We start from the raw sequence: 14,086 nt of genomic DNA, 5'->3' as shown, positions 1-14,086 counted from the left end.
GAATATATGGAAGTAGTTAGCTTTCTTCCTTTGGCAATGGTGTCTTTGTGAAGATCTAGCTTCTTCTCAAAATCTTCAAGCAACAAATCAATACAATGAGCAGCACAAGGAGTCCAATAAAGATTCTTTCTCTTTTCCATTAACATTTGTCCTGCCTTTTTGTAGTTAGCTGCATTATCAGTTACAACTTGAACCACATTCTCTTCTCCCACTTCCTCTACAACTTCATCAATCATCTTGAATATCTTTTCAGCTGTTTTGCATATATCAGAAGCATTAATAGATTTCAAGAAAACAGTTCCCTTAGGACTATTCACAAGAAAGTTGAGAATAGTTCTTCTTCTTTTATCCGTCCAACCATCTGTCATAATAGTGCATCCAGTTTTCTTCCATTCAACTTTATGTTCTTCTAATGTTAGTTTGGTTGACTCTACCTTCTTCTTCAATAATTTTCCTCTTAACTCATCATAAGAAGGTGGCTTGAATCCTAATCCATGGCGGACAACCTTCTCAAACATGTTATGGTATTCTTCAGACCTTGCAACATTAAAGGGAATAGCATTGTTGTAGATGAACGAAGCAATTTCATCACACGCCTCTTCCCTTAAGCCCTTCTTAAAAATTGAGTTGATTGTTGTTTGAGTGCTCACACCCCTTTTCTTAAAGAGACTTGCTGGTGTCTATATTTCTTTTCTCTTTCTCTTCTCACCAGCTAAGGCATCTCCTTCTTCTTCTACTCCTTCGTCTTTACTTTGTATCTTTTCTTCAAATTCTCTTGTCTTCTTAACTAAATTTTTTTTGCAAACCAACAACAATATCAAACATATCCTTTTTAACCTCATCAGAAACACCCATGCAAGGTTCAACATCTTTTTTTGTTCCTGCCAAATGATGTTTCAACCTATATACTCCTCCTGTCACCACCTTATCACAATACTTGCATTTTATTTTTTTGGCATCTAAATCAACCGAAATTCCATGCTTCTAAGCTTTGTCACTCCTATTTCCTGCAGTATTTTTAGCAATCTTTTTGGATGCACAACCACGATCAGTTTCAACTCCAGTATTCTTTTCACCATTATCCACATTTAAAGCCATATTAAACCTAAACAAATAGAAGTACATAATTTATAATCTATGAAATCTAAAATGAGAATCACAGTAGCAATAAATTCACTTTATTTTTAAAAAAAAAATTCTATAGTCCATATCAAATTCACTACACTAAAATAAATAAACTTATAAAAAAATATATAATTAACTATGTAAGCGTTTAGGTTGTAGGTAGCAATTAAAAAACTTAACTAGCAAAGCTTCAAGAACCAAAAAATTAAATGAAAAATAAAGTTCCTAAATTCCAATCTAATTATGTTTCGTTGATATTTTCTACTTTTCTTATATTTGAGCACAGTACTATATATGTATTATATTGGTACTCCTTAAAATAAATAAACTTATAAACAAATATATAATTAACTATGTAAGCATTTAGGTTGTAGGTAGCAATTAAAAAACTTAACTAGCAAAGTTTTAAGAACTAAAGAATTAAATGAAAAACAAAGTTCCTAAATCCCAATCCAATTATGTTTCGTTGGCATTTTCTATTTTTCTTATATTTGAGCACAGTACTATATATGTATTATATTGGTACTCCTTAAAATAAATAAACTTATAAACAAATATATAATTAATTATGTAAGCATTTAGGTTATAGTAGCAATTAAAAAACTTAACTAGCAAAGCTTTAAAAACCAAAAAATTAAATAAAAAACAAAGTTCCTAAATCCCAATCAAATTATGTTTCGTTGACATTTTCTACTTTTCTTATATTTTAGCACAGTACTATATATATATATATATATATATATATATATATATATATATATATATATATATATATATATATATATATATATATTATATTAGTACTCCTTATTTATATTGGAATCTTTGAGAGGCAATACAAATCAGGAACATAACAAAATGAAAAAAACAAGTTGAAATTGGTGCATGCAAAGCGAAATTTTCTTGAACTGTCTTAATATTAATAATCCAAATCATAAATTTCTTCATCACTCTATTCATGGACCTCGTTGATCACTATTGGTTGTTAATGATGGTAAAAAAACTAAAACTAATTATATTTTTTAATTTTAAATTTGTAATGATGATAAATCACTAAATATGTTATTAATTTATTATGTACTTACCGGATGAGATTGCACAAGATACCGTAGGTCTGCAGCGCACAAGCACATAACAGAGATGAATTATGCAGAGGCCACCACACTCATAAAGTCAATCTCATAAAATTGTGTTGACAAGAACTGAGAAGACAACAAGCTAACAATAGTAGAAGAAAAGTGTAAAATCGTTGAATAAAAACCTCAAAAAATGCAGAATACCATGGGTCAATGAGAGATTGAGAATAGTGGAAGAGTGGGAGAGAGTCGGAATTCAAAAAGAAGGGGAGAGATAAGTAACCGCTTAGGAAGTGCAACAGAAATTGAAGAGTTTTTAGTGGGATTCGAGTTGGGCCAGCCGGGTCGTCTCAAACCCGCAAATCCTCTTCTTCTGGATTTCCTTTCCTTTGACGCGGTGGAGACGGCACGATTGCACGATTGCACGATTTCACGATCTTCCACGGCGATTCCATGAATTCCAGCTTCACCAGGTGCGGAAGTAGAAACGGGAACGGGGATGACCTGCGAACCCATAACATCGTCCGTTTATACGAGTAAATACGCGATTTTTGCTACCTTGGTCATGCTGACCCTCGTTCTTTAAATGACCCTATCCCTAGGAGGACACCTGAAGGCGACCCGTAATGGCCTCATCTCCGGCAGGCTCATACAATTTTTTTTCGTTTTTTTTCCTTTTTTTTTTACGTCGTGCTGACCCTCGTTCTTTAAATGACCCTATCCCGAGGAGGACACCTGAAGGCGAGCCGTAATGGCCTCATCTCCAGAAGGCTCCCCTGTTTTTTTTTCGTTTTTTTTTCCGATTTTTTTTTTTTACGTCGTGCTGACCCTCGTTCTTTAAATGACCCTATCTCGAGGAGGACACCTGAAGGCGAGCCGTAATGGCTTCATCTCCGGCAGGCTCCTCCCATTTTTTCGATTTTTCCTAGTTTTTCTTTTTTTTACGTCGTGCAGACCCTCGTTCTTTAAATGACCCTATCCCGAGGAGGACACCTGAAGGCGAGCCGTAATGGCCTCATCTCTAGAAGGCTCCTCCGATTTTTTTCGTTTTTTTCCCCGCTTTTTTTTTCGTCGTGCTGACCCTCGTTCTTTAAATGACCCTATCCCGAGAAGGACACCTGAAGGCGAGCCGTAATGGCATCATCTCCGACAGGCTCCTCCGATTTTATTTTTTTCGTTTTTTTCCCTTTTTTTTTTACGTCGTGCTGACCCTCGTTCTTTAAATGACCCTATCCCGAGGAGGACACCTGAAGGCGAGCCGTAATGGCCTCATCTCCGGAAAGCTCCTCCGATTTTTTTTTTCGTTTTACCCCTTTTTTTTCGTCGTGCTGACCCTCGTTCTTTAAATGACACCAACCCCAGGAGGACACCTGAAGGCGAGCCGTAATGGCCTCATCTCCGGAAGACTCCTCCGATTTTTTTTCGTTTTTTTTTCCTGATGTTTTTTTTCTTTTTTTTTTTTACGTCGTGTTGACCCTCGTTCTTTAAATGACCCTATCTCGAGGAGGACACCTGAAAGCGAACCGTAATGGCCTCATCTCCGGCAGGCTCCTCCCATTTTTTTCGATTTTTTTCTCGGTTTTTTTATTTTTACGTCGTGCTTACCCTCGTTATTTAAATGACCCTATCCCGAGGAGGACACCTGAAAGCGAGCCGTAATTGCCTCATCTCCGGCAGGATCTTCCAATTTTTTTTTTGTTTTTTTCCCTTTTTTTTTTTACGTCGTGCTGACCCTCGTTCTTTAAATGACCCTATCCCGAGGTGGACACCTGAAGGCGAGCCATAATAGCCTCATCTCTGGCAGGCTCCTCGGATTTTTTTTTTCGTTTTTTTCGATGTTTTTTTCTTTTTTTTTACGTCATACTGACCCTCGTTCTTTAAATGACCCTATCCCTAGGAGGACTCCTGAAGGCGAGCCGTAATGGCCTCATCTCTGGCAAGCTCCTCCGATTTTTTTTTTTTCGTTTATTCCACGTTTTTTTTTTCGTTGTGCTGACCCTCGTTCTTTAAATGACACTATCCCGAGGAGGACACCTGAAGGTGAGCCGTAATGGCCTCATCTCCGGAAGGTTCCTCCGATTTTTTTTCGTTTTTTTTTTTCCTGATGTTTTTTTCCTTTTTTCTTTTTTTTTCTTTTTTTTTTTTTTTTTACGTCGTGCTGACCCTCGTTCTTTAAATGACCCTATCTCGAGGAGGACACCTGAAGGCGAGCCGTAATGGCCTCATCTCCGGCAGGCTCCTCCCATTTTTTTTTATTTTTTCCCGATTTTTTTTTTACGTCGTGCTGACCCTCGTTCTTTAAATGACCTTATCCCGAGGAGGACACCTGAAGGCGAGCCTTAATGGCCTCATCTCCGGCAGGATCCTCCAATTTTTTTTTGTTTTTTTCCACATTTTTTTTTACGTCATGCTGACTCTCATTCTTTAAATGACCCTATCGCATGGAGGACACCTGAAGGCGAGCCGTAACGGTCTCATCTCCGGCAAGCTCCTCCGATTTTTTTTTTCGTTTTTTTTTCACATTTTTTTTTCTTTTTACGTCGTGCTAACCCTCGTTCTTTAAATGACCCTATCCCGAGGAGGACACCTGAAGGCGAGCCGTAATGGCCTCATCTCCGGCAGGCTCCTCCGATTTTTTTTTCGTTTTTCCCCGTTTTTTTTTCGTCGTGTTGACCCTCGTTCTTTAAATGACACCATCCCGAGGAGGACACCTGAAGGCGAGCCGTAATGGCCTCATCTCCGGAAGACTCCTCCGATTTTTTCCGTTTTTTTTCCTGATTTTTTTTTCTTTTTTTTTTTACGTCGTGCTGACCCTCATTCTTTAAATGACCCTATCTCGAGGAGGACACCTGAAAGCGAACCGTAATGGCCTCATCTCCGGCAGGCTCCTCCCATTTTTTTCGATTTTTTTCTCGATTTTTTTATTTACGTCGTGCTTACCCTCGTTCTTTAAATGACCCTATCCCGAGAAGCACACCTGAAGGCGAGCCGTAATGGCCTCATCTCTGGCAGGATCCTCCAAATTTTTTTCGTTTTTTCCCCTTTTTTTTTTACGTCGTGCTGACCCTCGTTCTTTAAATGACCCTATCCCGAGGTGGACACCTGAAGGCGAGCCATAATAGCCTCATCTCTGGCAGGCTCCTCCCATTTTTTTTCGTTTTTTTTTCCCGATGTTTTTTTCTTTTTTTTTTTTACGTCATGCTGACGCTCGTTCTTTAAATGACCCTATCCCTAGGAGGACACCGGAAGGCGAGCCGTAATGGCCTCATCTCCGGCAAGCTCCTCCGATTTTTTTTCGTTTATTCAACGTTTTTTTTTTCGTCGTGCTGACCCTCGTTCTTTAAATGACACTATCCCGAGGAGGAAACCTGAAGGTGAGCCGTAATGGCCCCATCTCCGAAAGGCACCTCCGATTTTTTTTCGTTTTTTTTTTCCTGATGTTTTTTTCCTTTTTTCTTTTTTCTTTTTTTTTCTTTTTTTTTTTTTTACGTCGTGCTGACCATCGTTCTTTAAATGACCCTATCTCGAGGAGGACACCTGAAGGCGAGCCGTAATGGCCTCATCTCTGGCAGGCTCCTCCCATTTTTTTTATTTTTTCCATATTTTTTTTTACGTCGTGCTGACCATCGTTCTTTAAATGACCCTATCTCGAGGAGGACACCTGAAGGCGAGCCTTAATGGCCTCATCTCCGGCAGGATCCTCCAATTTTTTTTTTGTTTTTTTCCACATTTTTTTTACGTCATGCTGACTCTCGTTTTTTAAATGACCATATCCCAAGGAGGACACCTGAAGGCGAGCCGTAATGGCCTCATCTCCGGCAAGCTCCTCCGATTTTTTTTTCGTTTTTTTTTTCCACATTTTTTTCTTTTTACGTCGTGCTAACCCTCGTTCTTTAAATGACCCTATCCCGAGGAGGACACCTGAAGGCGAGCCGTAATGGCCTCATCTCCGGCAGGCTCCTCTGATTTTTTTTTTCGTTTTTCCCCGTTTTTTTTTCGTCGTGCTGACCCTCGTTCTTTAAATGACACCATCCCGAGGAGGACACCTGAAGGCGATCCGTAATGGCCTCATCTCCGGAAGATTCCTTCGATTTTTTTCGTTTTTTTTCCTGATGTTTTTTTTCTTTTTTTTTTTTACGTCGTGCTGACCCTCGTTCTTTGAATGACCCTATCTCGAGGAGGACACCTGAAAGCGAACCGTAATGGCCTCATCTCCGGCAGGCTCCGCCCATTTTTTTTATTTTTTTCTCGGTTTTTTTTTTTACGTCGTCCTTACCCTCGTTCTTTAAATGACCCTATCCCGAGGAGGACACCTGGAGGCGAGCCGTAATGGCCTCATCTCCGGCAGGATCCTCCAATTTTTTTTCGTTTTTTTCCCCTTTTTTTTTACGTCGTGCTGACCCTCGTTCTTTAAATGACCGTATCCCGAGGTGGACACCTGAAGGCGAGCCATAATAGCCTCATCTCTGGCAGGCTCCTCCGATTTTTTTTTCGTTATTTTTCCCGATGTTTTTTTCTTTTTTTTTTTTTACGTCATGCTGACGCTCGTTCTTTAAATGACCCTATCCCTAGGAGGACACCTGAAGGCGAGCCGTCATGGCCTCATCTCCGGCAAGTTCCTCCGATTTTTTTTCGTTTATTCAACGTTTTTTTTTCGTCGTGCTGACCCTCGTTCTTTAAATGACACTATCCCGAGGAGGATACCTGAAGGTGAGCCGTAATGGCCTCATCTCCGGAAGGCTCCTCCGATTTTTTTTCGTTTTTTTTTTCCTGATGTTTTTTTCCTTTTTTCTTTTTTCTTTTTTTTCTTTTTTTTTTTACGTCGTGCTGACCCTCGTCCTTTAAATGACCCTATCTCGAGGAGGACACCTGAAGGCGAGCCGTAATGGCCTCATCTCCGGCAGGCTCCTCCCATTTTTTTTTTTCCCGATTTTTTTTTACGTCTTGCTGACCCTCGTTCTTTAAATGACCCTATCCCGAGGAGGACACCTGAAGGAGAGCCTTAATGGCCTCATCTCCGGCAGGATCTTCCAATTTTTTTTTTGTTTTTTTCCACATTTTTTTTACGTCATGCTGACTCTCGTTCTTTAAATGACCCTATCCCAAGGAGGACACCTGAAGGCGAGCCGTAATGGCCTCATCTCCGGCAAGCTCCTCCGATTTTTTTTTCATTTTTTTCCACATTTTTTTTCTTTTTACGTCGTGCTAACCCTCGTTCTTTAAATGACCCTATCCCGAGGAGGACACCTGAAGGCGAGCCGTAATGGCCTCACCTCCGGCAGGCTCCTCCGATTTTTTTTTTCATTTTTCTCCGTTTTTTTTTTCGTCGTGCTGACCCTCGTTCTTTAAATGACACCATCCCGAGGAGGACACCTGAAGGCGAGTCGTAATGGCCTCATCTCCGGAAGACTCCTCCGATTTTTTTTCATTTTTTTTCCTGATGTTTTTTTTCTTTTTTTTTCTTTTTTTACGTCGTGCTGACCCACGATCCTTAAATGACCCTATCTCGAGGAGGACACCTGAAAGCAAACCGTAATGGCCTCATCTCCGGCAGGCTCCTCCCAATTTTTTTATTTTTTTCTCGGTTTTTTTTATTTTACGTCGTGCTTACCCTCGTTCTTTAAATGACCCTATCCCGAGGAGGACACCAGAAGACGAGCCGTAATGGCCTCATCTCCGGCAGGATCCTCCAATTTTTTTCGTTTTTTTCCCCCTTTTTTTTTTTACGTCGTGCTGACCCTCGTTCTTTAAATGACCTTATCCCGAGGTGGACACCTGAAGGCGAGCCATAATAGCCTCATCTCTGGCAGGCTCCTCCGATTTTTTTTTTCGTTTTTTTTTTCCGATGTTTTTTTTCTTTTTTTTTTACGTCATGCTGACGCTCGTTCTTTAAATGACCCTATCCCTAAGAGGACACCTGAAGGCGAGCCGTAATGGCCACATCTCCGGCAAGCTCCTCCGATTTTTTTCGTTTATTCAACGTTTTTTTTTTCGTCGTGCTGACCCTCGTTCTTTAAATGACACTATCCCGAGGAGGAAACCTGAAGGTGAGCCGTAATGGCCCCATCTCCGAAAGGCACCTCCGATTTTTTTTCCTTTTTTTTTTCCTGATGTTTTTTTCCTTTTTTCTTTTTTTTTTTCTTTTTTTTTTTTTACGTCGTGCTGACCATCGTTCTTTAAATGACCCTATCTCGAGGAGGACACCTGAAGGCGAGCCGTAATGGCCTCATCTCTGGCAGGCTCCTCCCATTTTTTTTATTTTTTCCCGATTTTTTTTTACGTCGTGCTGACCATCGTTCTTTAAATGACCCTATCTCGAGGAGGACACCTGAAGGCGAGCCTTAATGGCCTCATCTCCGGCAGGATCCTCCAATTTTTTTTTTGTTTTTTTCCACATTTTTTTTACGTCATGCTGACTCTCGTTTTTTAAATGACCATATCCCAAGGAGGACACCTGAAGGCGAGCCGTAATGGCCTCATCTCCGGCAAGCTCCTCCGATTTTTTTTTCGTTTTTTTTTCCACATTTTTTTCTTTTTACGTCGTGCTAACCCTCGTTCTTTAAATGACCCTATCCCGAGGAGGACACCTGAAGGCGAGCCGTAATGGCCTCATCTCCGGCAGGCTCCTCCGATTTTTTTTTTCGTTTTTTCCCGTTTTTTTTTTCGTCGTGCTGACCCTCGTTCTTTAAATGACACCATCCCGAGGAGGACACCTGAAGGCGATCCGTAATGGCCTCATCTCCGGAAGATTCCTTCGATTTTTTTCGTTTTTTTTCCTGATGTTTTTTTTTCTTTTTTTTTTTTACGTCGTGCTGACCCTCGTTCTTTAAATGACCCTATCTCGAGGAGGACACCTGAAAGCGAACCGTAATGGCCTCATCTCCGGCAGGCTCCGCCCATTTTTTTTTATTTTTTTCTCGATTTTTTTTTTTTACGTCGTCCTTACCCTCGTTCTTTAAATGACCCTATCCCGAGGAGGACACCTGGAGGCGAGCCGTAATGGCCTCATCTCCGGCAGGATCCTCCAATTTTTTTTCGTTTTTTTCCCCTTTTTTTTTACGTCGTGCTGACCCTCGTTCTTTAAATGACCGTATCCCGAGGTGGACACCTGAAGGCGAGCCATAATAGCCTCATCTCTGGCAGGCTCCTCCGATTTTTTTTTCGTTATTTTTCCCGATGTTTTTTTTCTTTTTTTTTTACGTCATGCTGACGCTCGTTCTTTAAATGACCCTATCCCTAGGAGGACACCTGAAGGCGAGCCGTAATGGCCTCATCTCCGGCAAGTTCCTCCGATTTTTTTTCGTTTATTCAACGTTTTTTTTCGTCATGCTGACCCTCGTTCTTTAAATGACACTATCCCGAGGAGGATAACTGAAGGTGAGCCGTAATGGCCTCATCTCCGGAAGGCTCCTCCGATTTTTTTTCGTTTTTTTTTTCCTGATGTTTTTTCCTTTTTTCTTTTTTCTTTTTTTCTTTTTTTTTTACGTCGTGCTGACCCTTGTCCTTTAAATGACCCTATCTCGAGGAGGACACCTGAAGGCGAGCCGTAATGGCCTCATCTCCGGCAGGCTCCTCCCATTTTTTTTTATTTTTTCCCGATTTTTTTTTACGTCTTGCTGACCCTCGTTCTTTAAATGACCCTATCCCGAGGAGGACACCTGAAGGAGAGCCTTAATGGCCTCATCTCCGGCAGGATCCTCCAATTTTTTTTTGTTTTTTTCCACATTTTTTTTACGTCATGCTGACTCTCGTTCTTTAAATGACCCTATCCCAAGGAGGACACCTGAAGGCGAGCCGTAATGGCCTCATCTCCGGCAAGCTCCTCCGATTTTTTTTTCATTTTTTTTCCACATTTTTTTTTCTTTTTACGTCGTGCTAACCCTCGTTCTTTAAATGACCCTATCCCGAGGAGGACACCTGAAGGCGAGCCGTAATGGCCTCACCTCCGGCAGGCTCCTCCGATTTTTTTTTTTTTTTTCATTTTTCTCCGTTTTTTTTTCGTCGTGCTGACCCTCGTTCTTTAAATGACACCATCCCGAGGAGGACACCTGAAGGCGAGTCGTAATGGCCTCATCTCCGGAAGACTCCTCCGATTTTTTTTCATTTTTTTTCCTGATGTTTTTTTTTCTTTTTTTTTCTTTTTTTACGTCGTGCTGACCCACGATCTTTAAATGACCCTATCTCGAGGAGGACACCTGAAAGCGAACCGTAATGGCCTCATCTCCGGCAGGCTCCTCCCAATTTTTTTATTTTTTTCTCGGTTTTTTTTATTTTACGTCGTGCTTACCCTCGTTCTTTAAATGACCCTATCCCGAGGAGGACACCAGAAGACGAGCCGTAATGGCCTCATCTCCGGCAGGATCCTCCAATTTTTTTCGTTTTTTTCCCCCTTTTTTTTTTTACGTCGTGCTGACCCTCGTTCTTTAAATGACCTTATCCCGAGGTGGACACCTGAAGGCGAGCCATAATAGCCTCATCTCTGGCAGGCTCCTCCGATTTTTTTTTCGTTTTTTTTTTCCCGATGTTTTTTTTCTTTTTTTTTTACGTCATGCTGACGCTCGTTCTTTAAATGACCCTATCCCTAAGAGGACACCTGAAGGCGAGCCGTAATGGCCACATCTCCGGCAAGCTCCTCCGATTTTTTTCGTTTATTCAACGTTTTTTTTTCGTCGTGCTGACCCTCGTTCTTTAAATGACACTATCCCGAGGAGGAAACCTGAAGGTGAGCCGTAATGGCCCCATCTCCGAAAGGCACCTCCGATTTTTTTTCCTTTTTTTTTCCTGATGTTTTTTTCCTTTTTTCTTTTTTTTTTTTTCTTTTTTTTTTTTTACGTCGTGCTGACCATCGTTCTTTAAATGACCCTATCTCGAGGAGGACACCTGAAGGCGAGCCGTAATGGCCTCATCTCTGGCAGGCTCCTCCCATTTTTTTTATTTTTTCCCGATTTTTTTTTATGTCGTGCTGACCATCGTTCTTTAAATGACCCTATCTCGAGGAGGACACCTGAAGGCGAGCCTTAATGGCCTCATCTCCGGCAGGATCCTCCAATTTTTTTTTGTTTTTTTCCACATTTTTTTTACGTCATGCTGACTCTCGTTCTTTAAATGACCCTATCCCAAGGAGGACACCTGAAGGCGAGCCGTAATGGCCTCATCTCCGACAAGCTCCTCCGATTTTTTTTTCATTTTTTTTCCACATTTTTTTTTCTTTTTACGTCGTGCTAACCCTCGTTCTTTAAATGACCCTATCCCGAGGAGGACACCTGAAGGCGAGCCGTAATGGCCTCACCTCCGGCAGGCTCCTCCGATTTTTTTTTTTTTTTTCATTTTTCTCCGTTTTTTTTTCGTCGTGCTGACCCTCGTTCTTTAAATGACACCATCCCGAGGAGGACACCTGAAGGCGAGTCGTAATGGCCTCATCTCCGGAAGACTCCTCCGATTTTTTTTCATTTTTTTTCCTGATGTTTTTTTTTCTTTTTTTTTTCTTTTTTTACGTCGTGCTGACCCACGATCTTTAAATGACCCTATCTCGAGGAGGACACCTGAAAGCGAACCGTAATGGCCTCATCTCCGGCAGGCTCCTCCCAATTTTTTTATTTTTTTCTCGGTTTTTTTTATTTTACGTCGTGCTTACCCTCGTTCTTTAAATGACCCTATCCCGAGGAGGACACCAGAAGACGAGCCGTAATGGCCTCATCTCCGGCAGGATCCTCCAATTTTTTTCGTTTTTTTCCCCCCTTTTTTTTTTTACGTCGTGCTGACCCTCGTTCTTTAAATGACCTTATCCCGAGGTGGACACCTGAAGGCGAGCCATAATAGCCTCATCTCTGGCAGGCTCCTCCGATTTTTTTTTCGTTTTTTTTTTCCCGATGTTTTTTTTCTTTTTTTTTTACGTCATGCTGACGCTCGTTCTTTAAATGACCCTATCCCTAAGAGGACACCTGAAGGCGAGCCGTAATGGCCACATCTCCGGCAAGCTCCTCCGATTTTTTTTCGTTTATTCAACGTTTTTTTTTTCGTCGTGCTGACCCTCGTTCTTTAAATGACACTATCCAGAGGAGGAAACCTGAAGGTGAGCCGTAATGGCCCCATCTCCGAAAGGCACCTCCGATTTTTTTTCGTTTTTTTTCCTGATGTTTTTTTCCTTTTTTCTTTTTTCTTTTTTTTTCTTTTTTTTTTTTTTTTTTACGTCGTGCTGACCATCGTTCTTTAAATGACCCTATCTCGAGGAGGACACCTGAAGGCGAGCCGTAATGGCCTCATCTCTGGCAGGCTCCTCCCATTTTTTTTATTTTTTCCCGATTTTTTTTTACGTCGTGCTGACCATCGTTCTTTAAATGACCCTATCTCGAGGAGGACACCTGAAGGCGAGCCTTAATGGCCTCATCTCCGGCAGGATCCTCCAATTTTTTTTTTGTTTTTTTCCACATTTTTTTTACGTCATGCTGACTCTCGTTTTTTAAATGACCATATCCCAAGGAGGACACCTGAAGGCGAGCCGTAATGGCCTCATCTCCGGCAAGCTCCTCCGATTTTTTTTCGTTTTTTTTCCACATTTTTTTCTTTTTACGTCGTCATAACCCTCGTTCTTTAAATGACCCTATCCCGAGGAGGACACCTGAAGGCGAGCCGTAATGGCCTCATCTCCGGCAGGCTCCTCCGATTTTTTTTTTCGTTTTTCCCCGTTTTTTTTTCGTCGTGCTGACCCTCGTTCTTTAAATGACACCATCCCGAGGAGGACACCTGAAGGCGATCCGTAATGGCCTCATCTCCGGAAGATTCCTTCGATTTTTTTCGTTTTTTTTCCTGATGTTTTTTTTTTCTTTTTTTTTTTACGTCGTGCTGACCCTCGTTCTTTAAATGACCCTATCTCGAGGAGGACACCTGAAAGCGAACCGTAATGGCCTCATCTCCGGCAGGCTCCGCCCATTTTTTTTTATTTTTTTCTCGGTTTTTTTTTTACGTCGTGCTTACCCTCGTTCTTTAAATGACCCTATCCCGAGGAGGACACCTGGAGGCGAGCCGTAATGGCCTCATCTCCGGCAGGATCCTCCAATTTTTTTTCGTTTTTTTCCCCTTTTTTTTTACGTCGTGCTGACCCTCGTTCTTTAAATGACCGTATCCCGAGGTGGACACCTGAAGGCGAGCCATAATAGCCTCATCTCTGGCAGGCTCCTCCGATTTTTTTTTCGTTATTTTTCCCGATGTTTTTTTTTCTTTTTTTTTTTTACGTCATGCTGACGCTCGTTCTTTAAATGACCCTATCCCTAGGAGGACACCTGAAGGCGAGCCGTAATGGCCTCATCTCCGGCAAGTTCCTCCGATTTTTTTTTCGTTTATTCAACGTTTTTTTTTTCGTCGTGCTGACCCTCGTTCTTTAAATGACACTATCCCGAGGAGGATACCTGAAGGTGAGCCGTAATGGCCTCATCTCCGGAAGGCTCCTCCGATTTTTTTTCGTTTTTTTTTTTCCTGATGTTTTTTTCCTTTTTTCTTTTTCTTTTTTTTCTTTTTTTTTTTACGTCGTGCTGACCCTCGTCCTTTAAATGACCCTATCTCGAGGAGGACACCTGAAGGCGAGCCGTAATGGCCTCATCTCCGGCAGGCTCCTCCCATTTTTTTTTATTTTTTCCCGATTTTTTTTTACGTCTTGCTGACCCTCGTTCTTTAAATGACCCTATCCCGAGGAGGACACCTGAAGGAGAGCCTTAATGGCCTCATCTCCGGCAGGATCCTCCAATTTTTTTTTTGTTTTTTTCCACATTTTTTTTACGTCATGCTGACTCTCGTTCTTTAAATGACCCTATCCCAAGGAGGACACCTGAAGGCGAGCCGTAATGGCCTCATCTCCGGCAAGCTCCTCCGATTTTTTTTTCATTTTTTTT

Source organism: Arachis hypogaea, chromosome 3 (assembly GCF_003086295.3).
Source record: "Arachis hypogaea cultivar Tifrunner chromosome 3, arahy.Tifrunner.gnm2.J5K5, whole genome shotgun sequence".
Lineage (NCBI taxonomy): Eukaryota > Viridiplantae > Streptophyta > Magnoliopsida > Fabales > Fabaceae > Arachis > Arachis hypogaea.
This window is presented reverse-complemented; position numbering follows the sequence as displayed.